This window comes from Argiope bruennichi, chromosome 9, assembly GCF_947563725.1.
Source record: "Argiope bruennichi chromosome 9, qqArgBrue1.1, whole genome shotgun sequence".
In the NCBI taxonomy this organism is placed as follows: Eukaryota; Metazoa; Arthropoda; class Arachnida; order Araneae; family Araneidae; genus Argiope; species Argiope bruennichi.
The window spans coordinates 64,280,638-64,298,613 of NC_079159.1; the positions used below are offsets into that span (position 1 = coordinate 64,280,638).

General features: G+C 28.0%; 1 protein-coding gene across 3 annotated transcripts in view; it reads left to right on the forward strand.

Moving 5' to 3' along the window:
• The window catches only part of LOC129984053 (G protein-activated inward rectifier potassium channel 3-like), an 88,837-nt gene that overhangs the window by 4,231 nt on the left and 66,630 nt on the right, over nucleotides 1–17,976 (forward strand). The window contains exon 1 of one of the 3 annotated variants that reach the window (XM_056093820.1): nucleotides 16,249–16,304. The exons of the other annotated variants lie outside the window; for them this stretch is intronic. The gene's annotated coding sequence lies outside the window, so the exon portion shown is untranslated. Of the gene's footprint in view, nucleotides 1–16,248; nucleotides 16,305–17,976 lie in introns of those variants that run through there. 3 annotated transcript variants of the gene reach the window in all.

Sequence of the window (17,976 nt, forward strand, 5' to 3'; positions counted from 1 at the left end):
CATTAAATGATTTAAAAATCTAGAAAAATCTATTTTTAGAAATAAGAAAGTAGATTCAAGCTTATAGTCCAAAACATTGTAGTATAATAATGTTTTAGTAAGGATTTGTTTATTTTCATTTTATTTTTAAAATCTTTAATTGCATAGTAGTTGTAATTTGCACTTAAAAAGTATATCTATGATCGTATCTTTGGATGTGAGTATAAATTCGGTAACTGAAACAATGAAAAATATTATTAGAAAATACTGAAGAATATTTTTAATTTTTTTTAATTAGGAAAAAAGTGTATGCATATAAAATTAGTATCAATAAAAAGCTAAATATTTGACTTTTAAGTGGTAAAAATTATTTTAGTGTAGTAGAATAGTCAAAAATTTATTAAGGAAAAAAACCAAAATTTTTATTAATTTTTACTAGAAATGTTGAAAGAAAATTTCAGAAATAGCTCTTATTGAAAGTTTAAAATTTCAGAAAAAGTGCGCGTGAAATCAAAGTCTATCGGATAAAATATTTGAGAATATATTTTCAACTTTTATATCTCATAGTGAAATTTGTAAGTAGTATACAAATATTAAAACGTTACAACCAGCGAGAATGTCTTCTTGAAACGTTTTCGCATTTTTAATAAAATTTGTTGTACCCTTTCTCCTCCTTTTAAAATTGGGAACCTTGGTCAATGCCACGAATTCTTAGATTTTTTAAAGTCTCGCTTATGTGAGTTTTATGCTCCATGGCATAGTAAAAACAAATATCCACTTTGGAGCCAAGACACAGTAAAAATAAATAAATATCTATACGGACCAATGTTCAGCCCTTTGACAGATTTGCTTTAAAAAGTGGTAAGAATTTACACAACAGATGCTAATCCTGTGTACTGGTTTTTTACGTTTCATTGTTGTTGTATTTACTTATGCTCAAACATCCAAATATCCTGTAAATGGATTTTTTTTTTCAAAACTTGATAAAAATCTATAAATTTGGAGTTAAGACCATATACTACATTTTATTTGTCGAGTTTAAAGTTTTTTTGAGCTATCGTATTCTCAGACTGATAAATAGACAAAGAGGCATCATTCTAAAAATGTGAATGCCTGCCTCGGGAAAGTAAACGTTGAAACTCATTAAAATCTTGAATTTTTAACTATTACAAACTTTGTATGTTTTGTGTACGATAATGTAAAATGTATCTCAATATTTATTTTTAGTAATGATTTTGAATCTGCATTTCTGCTTGTTTATTGCCATTGTTGTTAGGAAACAAATTTGCAAAAAAACGAATATTTAGAAAAATGTATGAATTGAATAAAAATAAAGCCATTTTTTTGACATATACTTTATTCAACTTTAGGTTTTATTTATTTATTCGGTTCATGTTTTATTAAATATTGGTATTATATTAAAATTCTTACATAGTCCAGTTATTTTCAGTTTTTATTTGCTTGAAGAGGTTTTAGGAAAATATCTACTAAATATATATTTCAAGGACAAATTTGAAATTAAATGTGGATATCAGATGCATTTAGCTTCCTCATAAATGAAATAGATTATACATTCTCAAACATTACATATCTTCTGACAACGTGTACTTTGATATGCAGATCGAAAATAGATTTTTATAAATTTATTAAAATATTCTTGTGCCAGTATTCTTTGAAATTACACGAATCCTGAAAAATACATTCAAGAACTTTGATGATTCTTCTTTGTGATTGTAAAATAGTTAAATTATGTAAAAAAAACATTTTTTTTGCTTTATAAGTTAAAATGAATAAAAAAAACTATATAACATTCAGATACACAAAAGAGAATCATAAAAATATTTAAATTAGTATAATAAAATCAGGGAAGACATATTTATAAAGAAATGAAGCTCATAATAAAAATTTAATATGAAACTTATCATATTTCCATTAATCAATGTCTGTTTGTCTAAATATATTTTACAAAAATCGGAAATCCAACAATAGTATTAACAATAAGTACAATTTTATTGCATCAGCTATAATTTCTTATAAAAAGTTCCGATCTGCGTTATTCAAGGATTACAAACGGATGTAAAAGGCAAAATACACAGTAATGAATTTCTTAACAAGAAACAAGAATCAATGATTCTAGTCTAGTCTACTACACAAGAACAATCGCCCAAGTGCGTGCTTTGTATCTAATTGTCTTCTATCATGCAATTGTTATTGTTATCATGCATAAATTACTATAGATTAGTTACAAAAAAAATTCATTTCTTTATAAACTCGGAATTTGAGTAACGGGTAAAAAATAGCACCACATTTTACCTAAATTACAAAATTTTAATTAAAAAAATTGATTTGTTATATGAATATTTGAAAAATATTAAATAATATAATGAAACAGAATAATGAATTCTAGTGCTAACGAGATCTTTGAAAATGTTCAAGGACAATATGTAGAATTATCTCCCTTTTAAGGGATTTTCAAGGTACGAGATGATAATAGTGGAAAGTGCACATTATGGGAAACAAATTATACTAATTTTTATTGAAATTTCAATTGAGGAACCAACAAAGAGTGTTGTAAACCATGGGAAAAAGTTGGAAAAAGGGAAATAAAAATAATGTTGCATCTTATTTTATATTTAAAAAAAAAACTTCTATTTAATTTGGCATCTAATATTTCTTGGCTGTCTATAAAAAGGAGCTGACCATCAACTTTATACAGACGAATACATTTCTTGAGCAGGAAAAAAGTATGAACAACCTTGTTATTTTCTCTGCTCTTTGCTTCGTATTTGCCCCTTCAGTAAATGCACTCATCTTGAAGAAATCTAAGTTAAGCGCCTATTAAATTAATTATTTAAAATTATTATTTATATTTAAATGAAACATAAACAAATTATTCTAATTAATATTTATTTTTAAAAAGAAGAAAACTATAAATTTTTTAAGAAAAAAACAAACAGATAAATTCTATTTTTCTTCATATTATTTTCACTGCCTGATCAAGAAAAAATTATTTTTCAGCTATGTCACGAAATGAAAAGTAAGATATGTTACCTCTATAAAAATTTGACATTTTTTGTCACTAACTTACTAAACACAATAGAAAGTCTTGAAATATTTTTTTAATTATTTTAAGTGATCCCCTTCTATTTTCAAAGTTTAAAATGTGAAATGATTTACTTGAATCTTTTAAAAAAACTAGAACCCGCTGACAGTCACGATATTCGAAATAATTGCGATAATAATATAGAAATGTTATTTTTCATCATATGGGCAAAGATATCAACAAATAAAAATTATTTTCTAAAATACTCATAGTAATACTCGTGTATATTTGAATTGTTGGAATTGTAACTGATGAACATATAATTTGTTATAAATGATTAAATAAGAATAATTTATTTGAAAGTAGCCAGATCAATTAGAATGATTTGTTCTCGCTCTGCTTCAAAAAAAAAAATGTTTAATATAGCAAATAAAAAATATTTTAAATTTAATTGAGAATGTTAAATTAATTCAATTTTCGAAGTCCCAACATTGCAGTCAACATTCGACAGATTTATTTTGAGATTTGACGTTGATCATTTGATTCCGTGAATAAATTAATCATTTTCATTCATCAATCTCATTATGTTTTGAATTATCATATTTACAAAAGTAAAGCAATTAGACAGACAGATAGTCAATTTTTTGACGTTTTTGGTCCAAAATTTGATATAGAATGACAAATTTTGTCCATCTCTATCGGATTAACATAATGGTTTATTAGTCTAAAAATTAGTAAGCGAAATTTCTTTAAAGTCTCGAGATGAAATTTTTTGACTATTAAAAAAACATTCCTCTTCATGTGCTGTTAATTTAAAAAGGTTTCAAGGAAATTTCGGAGATTATCAAAACATCAACAGATCAAAGTGCGTGATAAAACGTAAAAGTATTAATGAAATAAAAAGATATCGGTAAAGATAACGAAATTTTATCAGACAGTTCACATTTTTTAAATATTATTTTCGCATTCATAACTTAAAGGTATGTGAAGTTATTGTTTCAGTATTAAGAAAACATCCATTATTTCATTTGTAAACCAATTTTATGTAACAATTAAGAAGTTATTTTAATGAATCGTTTATCTAAACCAATTTAAATTTCTATTTTTTTAAATTTTTTTTTACTCTGTATGTAAAAGGGAAATAAAACTGGATATTTGAGACTTCCTTTAGATTCTACTATACTCAAGATACGAATCAAAAATATTTTGATTTGAGGAAACTGCAGCTGTGTGAAACTTTCTACTTGAAAATATTGAAACTGACTCATTCATCTAATAGTCATTTTCAGCAGTTCTAATTTTTTTTTCTGGGTTCTACCTCAAACAACAAATCGTTCTAGTTTCACTTATCGCGAAGGATCTCTCACGAAATCAGCTGTATCAACAATCAAGCGTCTTCTTTTTCTCTCTTTTATAACCTTATCATGCATTTTATTCACAATTATTTACTTTTTTTTTTTTCTTCTAATGACAAACCCTAAGTGAACCTGGATAGCTCTAACAAATGAAAGCACGTGTAAAGATGCATAATGCATGTAGTGCATATTTTACTTTAAGTACTGAATAAAACTGTAAGATGTTCCTGTTTAGACAAGCTGTTATTGTTAACATATTGTTATAAAATTGTTAACAATATCTCAATTCAGAGTTAATGCCCTTTAGCTTTATTTTATCTATCATTATGAAATTGCCTCTCTTGCTAATCTTTGTTTCCTTGCACTGAGATCTTCTCTATTCATAATATTAACGAACACGCAAATAAAAAATAGTAATTGAATTCGAATTGGAAAATACTGTAACATTATTTAAAAAAATGCAATGCCCAAATATAAAATTTTAAAAAATGCTGAAAGAATTTTAGCGATAACTTTCATTTGGTTTATAAATGTAATGAATCAGCTTAAATATAAAATTTTAAAAAAATCGGACTTTAGATTATTGACATTTATTATAATACACTATAAAAATCTAAATAAAATGTAAAGTTAACAATTTATTATTTCATGAATGAAAATTTATTATAAGAACTTAAGCGTTCCATGAACACATGGCAAATGATTTTTTCACCAAATGTGTGGACTTTTATCAAATTTTGAACTAAATTCCTTCATAGTGTGTTTGAATATAAATTACCACAATGAAGAGCTAGATGGATAAAACATGATACAAAATTTTAACATTCTAAAATGCAGATTCGTATCAGTCTTGGACTAAATTTGCTAAAGATTAACCGTTTGTCCATCTCTATTTCCGTATGCATCTAAAAACAGGCAGCACACAAATGTAACGACTCAGATAAATAAAATGTGGTATATGACCTTCTAATTAAAATTATAATTCTCTGTCAAATTTTGGTTTTAGTCGAACAGAAACGCTAAAAGTGCATATTTCGTTTTCTGTATCATAATAGGAAGCACAGAAAATCGCTTATGTTATCCTTTTAAAATAAAAATCTTAGCAATCTAGCCTGTTGATGTCGGCATTGCCTAAGGTCTACAATGTTCTATGTGTGCGGGGAGGGAAGGTGAGAATAAATGAAGATAACACCTTTATTAGAGGCCTGCAAGAAAGGTTTTTTTCGGGAGGAGAGGGCACACCTTCTTGCCATGTTTTTAAAATTTCGTGTTTTATAAATAAATTTTCATTGAATATGGAGTCTGTTATCTCATATGAAAAATAAGCAATGTCGGATTGCTTATAAAGAGCAACGAGAATATTCTCCTTTGAACGAAATTATATCATTCTGACATCTACCTGTTCGGCTGTCTGAATACAAATGAATATTATAATTACAAAATGTAAAGAGCTATATTAATAAAATTTAGTACAATATTAGTTTGAACATCTACAATATAAATCAGTATGAAATTATGAAAAAAATTTGACATTGAATTGACCGTTTACAATTTGATAAAACTAGCATCACCTATTTTTTACTGGTGTGGAGAGGGAGGGTGGCAGCTCAGATGTCCTCCTCGTCATCTGACCGAGGTTCAAAATTGCGAGATCCGTCCCAAAATAGCCCTAGTGTTGCTTTACAACGGGACGTTAATATAGCTAAACTAACCTTTATTGTCTTCCATTTCTTAAACGTATAGCGAAACGTATTGCATGCATATAAACGAGATATTTCAAAAGTGACAATTTAGATAAATGTCATTTTATTCACAGTTTTAGTATTTTAAATGCAGATAAGTATCAAATTGCCAGCCAAATCTGTCGACAGGTTAACTGTCTCTCGATCCGTATTATCACACGCATGAAAACTCAAAAACAAAAACACATAAAAATAAATTTTGGTTATAGGATTATAGTTCTGAGTCAAATTGTGGTTTTAACCGGCATCCAAAACACATATTAGGGTTTCCTTAACGCTAATCGATACATTTTGGTGCTTAACCGGTACACGATTAAGCGCCAAATTGATCGCCAAAGAAAGCACTCTTATTAACTGTATCGTAACTGTTATTCGCCAATAGCATGCGATTAATAATATTCAAGTATATTTATTAGACATTATGAGAGAATAATAAGAGGAAACCACTTCCGCACATTTTATTTATTGGAGTAAAATGGTGTGGTGGATGAATTGCATCTTATGGAGCTTTAACCACTACACCATCGCTAATACGCTTATGCAGGTCATGTCAATATTTAGTTATAAATTTTTAAAAACATGTGTAAAATCGAGTTTTTTTCAGAAAAATCACTATAGATAAATTTAAGCAGCAAAACGTTATCTCAATGTAAAATTTGATCGAAATTGTTAGAGCCGTTTCTGAGATATACGAAATATATACAAGAATTGCTCGCTTAAAGTTATAAGAGTATACATGCATAACGTTTAGTCAACTAACAGTTAATCCTTAATGTTTGGTTCAACTTCTCTAAGTAGAATCAAACAAGAATACTTTCAAATGATTCCGTAATTTAATCATATCTTATTTGGTATATAGACTGCAGATGGATAAACTACGCCCACTAATATGAAGTAAATGCAATAATCCAAAAAAAACGGAATGAATTAAATGAAATTTGGTATTCTTATATTTATAAGCTTTCAATCGGTCAGGAAAAAAAACCCATACTGAATACATATTCAGTTTTCGAATACTTGTATATCACCTACATACCAGGGATTCATCACCAAAAATATCACCTAATATAGAATTGTAGATTTATTAAATAGGCTTGATTCACGCCAAAGATCTATAATTCGTAGCTATTCTTTGTCAATACCCAGACAACACGTTCTTACTCAAAGTCAATGCGGGAGAATGAAATAATATTTTTATTGCAAAGTTTTGAGACAGCTCTTTGTTCTGGTTATAATTATAGCGCTGACATGTACTCAGATGCACAGAATAATAAATGATCAGCCCTTTGACAAATTTCGTCTAAGATTTTACGCATATGTACAAATCAGATGAAAACTCTCTATATCAATTTTCATTGATAGTATCTCTTTGCATTTTTGAGTTACTGTGTTCACGTGCATATTCAGGGACAGGTCAATCCTTCGACGGATGCCATCCTATTTAACAAAAATCGACTAATTAGGTTTAGTACGGAGTACCAAATTTCATTGTATTGACTCAATGCATTTTTTACGCATGCTCAATGCATTAATGGATATTCATACACAGATATACTTCCAAAGATTTATTTTATGGATTCAGGAAAGGCTAAAACCTGGCGATTCATCATAAGCTGAATGTCGAATTTCCTGATGATCGCAATTTGTACTTTTTGTATATTTCTCATTGAACAAAATAATAAAAATGGAAAACTTTATTTCTGAGATGTTCTGTACCACATATTATATTTATTGTCTTCTAATATATTGCTTTTCAGGATAGTAAGAAATTTTATGTAAATATCAAATTAAATAGCAAGATTTGAATAAAAACATTTGAATAGTTCTATAATTAATTTATAACAGCAAAACAGATTTGCAAAAAAAATTATAATGAATTAGTTCGTCATTGATTGATATATTCTTACAGCTGATATTATTTACAAGGCATTAAGGAAAGATGCCTTTGTAATTTTAAGATTTGCTTTCTGAAACAAATTACTTGCACAGCGGTATTTCTTTTGTACAGGATAACTATTATCTTCTAAAACAGTAAATTTCCATACTGCAAAAGGAGCTGATTCTTCTGTTTGGAATTGGATTCAGTTAAGATAAAAAAAAATATATAGACATTTGAGTAATAACTTGCCATTGACACCAATTTTTGTTCTTGAAATTAATTCCAGTCTATTGTCCGCTTGATTATTTTAATTGAAGTTTAAACAACGTTTATTTATTTAAACTGCGTGTTCTTGGATAATAAATATTTTAATAAAATTTCAAAAGACCTACGATGTTGTTTAGGCTGCTATGCAAGTTAATCAGGTGTCTTCCTCACCCTTTAATCATATCTCAAAATTTCGAAGTCAACCCGAATATACTCGCGTTGTTTCAAAACAGGGCTTTAAATTAATTAAAATCTAATTACTATTGTCTACATAAATCCCTATTTCAAAATTTAATTTTAATAAAACTAAAGATTGATAAATCTTTTTTCCATAAACATTTACTTCGGAGCGTAATTTTAATGTAATTGCAATTTGAATAAACTTTATATCCATAAATATTTGCTTCAAAGCACCAAAATAAAATTAAAGATTATGTACGCTTCCATAAATATTTGATTCCCAACTGCAATGTTTTGAAATTAATGCGAATATATATTGAATTTGAACAATAAGTTATTATATCCAGATATTTATATTTTTATTAAAATTTCCAAATAGTTAACTTTTTCATCCAGAAAATAAATGTCATTTCTTTATAAAATGTTCGCCAGCTGCATGAAAACAAATTTCGGTATCAAACATACAATGCCTTCAGAATTTTATCGATCTGAAACCGCATTCCGAAACACACGATTCGAAAGATTTCTTCGAACTTTTAATTTCAAAAAAATGTTTGTGTACTTTCAGAAATTCTGTCCAGTATTCCAAGAAAGGTTAACATTTTTATTGACCTTGTATTTTTTTGGATAGCATATTATTTTCTAAACTATAAAAAAAAGTTTAAATCAATATACTTTATTCGAAAGTTACGAACCACTGAATTCCATTAAGATTACTTTTGTGAATAGTATGATAAATGGAATGACGTGGAAAACAAACTGCTTTAAAGAATAATAGAACCGCAAACTACTTTTGCGGTTTTCTGTGTGGAATATTAGCTGATATACCAAGCATTTCTCGGGATTAAAATTCTCCTCTGCATAACGTTCTTAACGTAAAAACAACATATTCTTAATTAGAAGATTATAAACCTCTGAATTCCTTTGATATTAGATACAAACATTAATACAACTACAGCCACAATGGATTATTTTTATTAAGATGAAGTTCTGAATCGAGTGGAACTTTATGGAATCATGGACTGCTGATTTATGAGTAGACCATTAATTTGTATATATTATCGAAAATGTAAAATTAATTTTATTGTCCTTTTTTTTTTAATCAAATAAAATTAGTCTTTCAGAATTTAGATTTTCCTATTTAAAAAAATCAGTTTGCTTTCTTTGCAATCAATAGTTACCAAAAATATTTTATTTTTTATACATATAAAATATTAATTTATTTAAAAAGAAATATCATAAAAGTTGCTATATAGTTCATTAATTGCAAATGCTCAATTTAAACACCTGTAAATGGCAAACAAGAAAGCAAATTTCACGAATTTACGGATTACTAATATGTTCACAGAGTATTTGAAGGTCATATTAAATTCATGATAAACCAGCCGCCATAGGTGACTAGTTGGTTCACTAAAATTAATGTTTGCTAAAATTGCCAGTGATATCTTTTGTGTAACTTAATCGTGATAGCTTCTTCAGGAAAATATTTTCAACTTTTGATAGATACATATCTAAAATTATTTTGAAAACCGCACGCTACTCTATTCATATTCCCAATTTTAAGTGTATTTTTTTTTCATCCAGCTAATTACAATGGCTTTCAGTAAATATCAAAGAAAAGAACTGGGAGAAAATATCAGCACCAACAATGATGATGATTTGAGTTTCACTTCCACAATGGAATATATTGTAGTTAAAATATTTTTAAATAATAAAATAATTGAAAAAATTAAATTGTACAGGAGGAAAATTTGTATCATGGGAAATAATAATTCTTTGAAAATTAATGGAATAAAAGTCATTTTTATGCAGTATTTTTTTCGTAAGAAGTTGAATGAGAGTCAGTAGTTCGCTTAGTCTTCATTTAATTATAATTTCAAACAAAATATTACGAGGTGCACACTTCTACCCTTTAAACATGTATGAGACGATGTGGCCGGCAAATAGATAACACAAACATTCATCTTTATTATTATTAGAGGTAGATAAATTTGGAGAGTAAATATGAGTCTTTCAAAACATTCAATGTTTCGTTAAATGTCAAAATGTGCAGTTCATCAAAACATTCAATGTTTCGTTAAATGTCAAAATGTGCAGTTCATCAAAACATTCAATGTTTCGTTAAATGTCAAAATGTGCAGTTCATCAAAACATTCAATGTTTCGTTAAATGTCAAAATGTGCAGTTCATCAAAACATTCAATGTTTCGTTAAATGTTAAAATGTGCAGTTCATCAAAACATTCGGTGTTTCTTTAAATATCAAAATATCTAATATTATATATATGTTGCATGAATAATTTTTACTGAATTGGTTATGAATATGATACGAAGATGTATGAAGAAGTATAATTCAAAATGCTTCATTCTACTGAATATAAGTTGGTAATATCCATTAGTAGAAATCAACCAGCATTAATTCCAGTAAGTTGTTAAATGCAAAAATGTATGAACCCGATTTATGATCCGATAGAATGCCATACAAAAATGATACGATAGAATATACGCAGAAATGTCATGTTGATAAATATAAGAATAATTGGTCAGCCTCGATTCAAATTACGTGTTAAATATCAAAACATCCGCATAATTTAAACCGAAACTATGTCGCAACTTGTCTCTCATCTGTGTAAAAGCTTGGACAGACTGTGTGGTGTCTACGAAGTTTGAGTAAATAAAAGCGTGTTCGTTTACTTCGTTCGAAACTATCCCAACTCAAACGTTCGAAGAAGCAGATAATTGCAGATGTGAGCGACATCATGATTCAATTCGAAGGACAAACACCAAAATATTTACATCCGATGAATTATTCAGTCAAGCGAAATGACTTCGGAAACACGCGTGTTCGAAGGGATTTTTTAACCTCGTGCTCAATTGTTTGTCTTTTCTCCCGTAAAAATTTAATGGAGGGCTTTCACTTTATTACGAGGGTTGATTTCCTCTGACAAGGATTTCATCTTCGATTGGATGTAATGTTTCCGCTCGCTCGAATTCCGTAATGTATTGTGGTTGTTTTTTCCGGCCTATGAATATTGTTTCCGTACATTATTTGCATAATCTGAGTTTGTGATTCTTTCAGAAATGACCAAATAATGTAGGGTTTCTGTAAAATTTATTTTATTTTCTTGTTTCTAACAAGTACAAAAATATTTAGATTTCTATGATTATTATGTTTTCTTAACTGGCAGTTAAAAAACTCTATCAAATTTCCAAATTAAATATCAGTTCTCTAAACGTAACTAACTTGTTGATAATTTTATTAAACATATTTACTGCGCTTCAATTTCTGTGTGCTCTAGAATGTAGGCGCACATTGCGAGATGTTAAACTAGACAACGATACAAGGATCAATAGCAAAAGATAATAGGAATAAAAATATGCAAAACTTTTAGGTAGAATGAAAGCATGGGAGGAAATAAATAGCTATATAAGAGTTTAAAAAGAAAGAATCAAGAATTAGTTGGATTTTTATTGCCAAATTCTCTCATCCTTTCTCTAATAAAGGTCTTATGCCTATTGTATTCTAGGGATAAGGCAAGCAAATAGAACTTAGTAGCACGATTCACATATTATATACATTTACAGAAGAATTAGCAATATTTTCACTCGCTGCAGAAACAAGGTTACTGTTAAATGAAGCGAATTTGAATAAAATTAAATATAGGAATCCCCTTCCCATCACCACATAAAATTGTTGGTTTGGGGTAACTCTGTGAATGTATTCCATGGCATTGACGAACAGTAGTTATGAAATATAGGTTTTTTGGGGGGTTAATATAGCAGTTTTACTAAATCTATAGAGGAAAAATTATATATTTTTCATACTTGTTTTTCAACCGATTGAATCCAAATTTCAATACAGATGTAGTCACAAAGACACATGTCGAATTCCATTCATTGTATGTATGAGCTATTGCGTTTATATGCGTGTAAAAGTGCAAGCCGACTGACAGTCAAACCTTTGATGGATCTGGTTCCAAATTTGATATAGGCTTATATTTTAGATGGAATGTCTGTGAAAAAATTTAATCTGTCTAGTATGTTTACGATTTATAATTACTGAATTTCCATGTGTTCAAATAGACATCCGCGAACTTTCACTGAATCGATTTCGTTTAAAAATTGATAGAATCTACAAATTTAGTCTAAAGTAAATGTACTGAATTTCATCCGTCTAGATCAAAGCTTTTTTTTATTTATCGCATGCATAGACAGATACACATAATGCCAAAACTGTGTTTTTTGAATTTATAAAGGTCTGCATTTTAGAGATTCGATAAAATCTCAAATTCGAATTTTGTGACAGTTACAATATTTTGTATACGAGAAAAAAAAACGTAGGTAGTATATTTTACTGGTCAAATTGGGGAGATAATATGTGTTATCATAAAATTCTGAAGAAGTATTGTTTTACAGCTAAATTTTAAAATTTATAATCATTCTATTCTTTTCTTTTAATCAATTATTTAGGTATCAGTAAAAAAATTAGGCAATCCGGGAAATTTAATTCACATTGTGGTGAATTTTCTGACTGAAACAAAATCAAGATTACCGTTTACTTTGAGACGTTTGATCACTTTATATAAAAAAAGATCGGGGTGGTAAGGTCCCGGCTTCGGAACTGGAGGGAACGGGTCTGGTGCACGCTAAACGTCCTAGCCAAACGTCCTCCCGCTGGTGTGGCGTGGTGTGGAGAGGGGGTGCCAGCTCAGGTGTCATCCTCGTCATCTGACCGCTGTTCAAAATTACGAGATCCGCCCAAAAAACAGCCCTAGTGTTGCTTTAAACCGGGACGTTAATATAACTAAACTAAATAACAAAAGATCATGATAAAAAATATCCTTTTTTTATTTAACTTTTTAAAAATTTAATTAATTAAAGGCATTTTAATGATTTTGATGAACAATATCGTATTAAACCAAAAGAAATTTAAATTAACTGAATTTGGAGATTAGTTCACGCAGGATTAATGGCTGTGAAAAATTTACAGTATTTTATATAACAATGTCTCAATACATTTCAAATTTTACTAAACATAAAGCTCACCCTTTTTTTAAAACACATTATACTGTTCATTGTGTTGCGCATTTCCTTAATTTTCTGCCTATATTTTTATACATTTGTTTCTTAGGAGAGCATTTAAATGTGTTGTTATTAAATAATGTATCTAAATTTGGGCGCACTTTACATTTTTTTTACCATTTCTGATTGTGAAGACAATTGTAATAACCAAATTTCAAAAATTTTATTAAAAACATAGTTTATACTGAAACTTACTTAAAGTGGAAAAACTAAAATGAATCATCATATTAAAAAAAACTGGAATGAAATATCAGTAACAACATTGAAAAAAAATTGAATTTTATTCCAACGATGAAATATATTGTTATAAAATATGCTAAAACACTTTTGAAAATTGATTCCAAATTGAAAAAATTACATAGAAGACAATGGGTTTTTGAATTTTAAGATGATATACAAATTATTTTTGTTTTGGACATTTCTGAAGTGATTGAAAAAAAAAAAAAAAAAACCTGAAAATTTCTCCTGATCTTTAATTAATTGAAATTCTAATTAAAATTTTTAAAAAATGCTACGAGGTGCATTTTTTACCTTTTTTTTTTCAAATTATATATTTGCTTAATTTAGTAGCTCAAGGGTAAACCTGTAGACCACCAAAACACACAGATACACATATATTCTGCTTCAGTATAAGTACAGATAGCGATTGAATTTAAATAATATACATACAATATTCAGATTAGTTAACTGTTCTCTGTGAAATGAGTTATAAAATTGACAGATGTTGTCCAGTTAAGTTTGGGTCCTCTGCCCAAGAGTTATTTTTAGATATATCTTAATGCCTTAGAATGTACGGAACAAACGACTATTTATGACATTTGTATCTTCAAGAGCTATTATATGATACAATAATTGTCGATATCGAGCCAGTAGCTGTGGCTGGAGGGGGGGGGAGGGTAGTATTTTCGATTTCCTTATAATTTCAAATGCATATAAAATTTATTTTGTAAAAAAGATAAATCGGATGAAAAATTAATTGCTGATGAAAATGTAATTGTTACAATAATTACTGAGAAGTTTAAGAAGTTTTATTAATCCTAATGAATTCCTAAAAAGATTAACCACCTTCAACATTTTTAGAGGACATAAAAATAAATTTTGTAAGATATTTTCAAAAAACATTCCGGTAAAACATCTAAATATTCTTTAATTTAAAATTTTATTAATATTTAAATTGTAAACTTCAAAAAATGATAGAATTCTTTCACTTTTCTTAAGGTTTCTTGTGCTAAATTTCTTCAAGATTTGACAAAAAGTGTATATATTATTTTTTTAAATAAATCCACATGCACAGATTTATGTTCATATAATAGTCAGATTTTCTGGATTCAATTGGAGCGCTTGAGATAATGAATTTTAGTTTAGTTATACTAACGTCCAGTTTTAAAGCACCACTAGGGTTATTTCGGGATGGACCTCTTAATTTTGAACCGCGATCAGATGACGAGGTTGACACCTGAGCTGTCACCCCTTCTCCCAAGTTCCGCAGCACACCATCGGGAGGAGTTTGGCTCCGACAGATTTGACAAGCACCAGATTCGCTTACACGACGGTTTTATGGTGGAATCGGATCTCGAACTTGAAACCCTCCGGTTCCGAAACCGATACCTTACCACCAGGCCATCGTGACCGTTTGAGATGATGAGGAGAAAATAAGGCAAGTGATCAGCTAGTCTTACTTGTGTTAATCATGGATATTTAGCGAGTTTACCATAGTCTTGAATAATAGCATGAATTTATATGTAACGGAATAAAATTATATTCAAAGGAGTTACGAGACTGAAAGATGTGATTCACTGAAGTAGCACTTATTATTCTATGTGATTCACTAAAACAGGATTTATTATTCTATGATATTCCTTAAAAAAAGAATGACTATTCTATGTTATTCCCTAAAATAAAAATAATTATTTTTTATTATTCTCTAAAATGAGAATGATTACTCTTTCTAATTTTCTAAAATAATAATGACTATATTATATCTGAATTTTTATCCAATCAACCTCCTGAATAAGAGTATAGACATTTTGGACTAAATGTTTTTTTTAAGTTTAATCCTAACTGCGTTTAATTTTTTTTTAATATGAGCTATTTATTTTATAAATGAAACAAGATTCTAGGGACGTTTTATTCAAAAATATGTATTTTTCTGCTTATTCTGGAACCTATAGTTAAATTAACGCTTGCACTATTATGTAACATAATAGCATGTTTAATTCCACAACTGAATTCCAAATGAGACGATCTTAAATAAGCAATAAATTAAATTTATATTTATTGCATTTTAATTGATTATATTAAATTTTTTCTTATAAAACTCATATTTTTAAGATTAATCAATATTGATCTTAAAAATAAACTAATAAAGCCTGCTTTTTGACATTTTAGTCTAGGACATTTTTGATACTTTTGTTGAAATTTATCTTACATTAACTAACCTTTCAACGTCATTCGGTATCTCAAAATCGGAACAATCAGATTAAAATCTCGTCCAATTCTGAAATGTTGCTGCGCGAATTCTTTTCTATCATCAAATATTTTTTTCTAGTTCTATTCCATCAAATGTTAGTTGCCTTAATTCCTTTTGCATTCCTTCCTAATTATGCTTATTTTCATGGTAATTAATTAAGATCATGACCTTGCGACAAGGGCATACTTGAACACTATTAGAATAACTTTTTTATCAGTCTGCTGCTGCATCTCTGGAACATCAGTCTTTATTCACTTTCTCGATATGACTGTATTTATATTTTCTCGTTATAGATTGCTTAGTTAATGTGTAAGTACAAAAAATGATTCATTTACATTTTATTTTTGTTCATTCTGTTTACTATATAATATCCATAGTTTGAAACATTGGATGTCTGAAAAAAAATTAATATTTGATTCTCTGGATCAAATCCAACGTAAAATGAAATGTTTTAATCTGACTCTTTTATTTTATTTTTGCTTGGTTGAAATCATTGCAGAAGCCGTAGTTTAACACAACAAATTTTGTATCAATTAATTTGAAGAAAGGATGACTGCTTTAAAATATAATCATGTTAAAAAAAGCAAAAAGGAAAAATCCGCTTTAAAATTATTTTTTAAAAAAACGCTATCTTTTAATCATTGCATTAGCATTGGAGAAATCGCGCGACTGAAAGCTTGTTAAATATAACGTGAATTTGAGTTTTATTTCAACAATAAAAACCTTTCTATTCTTTGCATTAATATGAATTTTAAATTATTTGTTAAAATTAAAGCAAAATTGCAAAGAAATGAATGTGTATCACTTAAAATCTAATGTTTAGAATTTTAAAATGGTGTTAAAATGGTTTTTGTCTGAAAACATATTCCAAAACTATGGAGAAGGAATGTTAAAATTTGAATTAATTTTTAATTATTAAGAAATATAAAATTTTTGAAAATACTTTCTTACTAAGTACCTATTGCCATACAAGGAATTATGTGTCAAAATTCTTTTCCTTTCTTATTTGTAGCATAATATCGAGAATTCAGATAATTGAGAAGCCATGTTATTTAATCACAATTATGCCAAGCTAAGAGCCGCAACTTGAAAAGTTGACTTGCTTAACGTCAAGAATTCAGATAATTCAAAATATGTCTTATTTAAAAACATACTATAATTTTTGAATGTTTTTCAACAAAATATGTTTTATTAAACATTGATTAAATTATATTAAACAATAATTACTGTAATTAGATTTAATGGTGCCAGGTCCATATTTGGCTCTGTTATGCTGCAAAAACCAATATGAAGAATTCTTGAAAATAAATTATCTCAATCTACAAGGTAAAATTTGAAAATTAATTCTGACCTTAATTATTTAAATAAATTATTCATTATTTGATTAAAATGTCCTTACTGAAACAACTCATGATCTTCAATTAGTTAATCATCATAATTTATAATTAATTTACCATTTTATAATTAATTTAAACATTAATTAACATTTTTCAGTCACTATTTGCTTTTGTTGATCATTGGCTCCAAGTGAATATTGGTTCAATTTAGTTTATTTAAATCTCTTAGGCATAACTTTGTTTTGATTGATTTCTATTGAATTTCTTATGCATATATTGATGCTCATAATTCCATTAGCAAATTGTTTTTAAACGATAAGTTGTAAGAGAAATTAAAGTCATGTTATTTTAATAGTCTTACATCAGTTCAATGCAATAATTACATGAACCAGCTTAATGCAGTTATGTCCCAGAGGCACTACAAACATAATACAGATAATTTTATAAATGTCAATACTGTGTAAAATCAGTTTTGTGTTACAATATTTTCGAGAATAAATGCAGAAAAACGGCAAAACTCCTCTTTATTTTTAATTAGTTTTAATTTAAAAAATTTAAAAATCAAACTATCACTTTCACATTTCCCAACATTCAAATATGGATTATAAATATATAAATTCCAAATTTGGACATTCCAGGTTAAA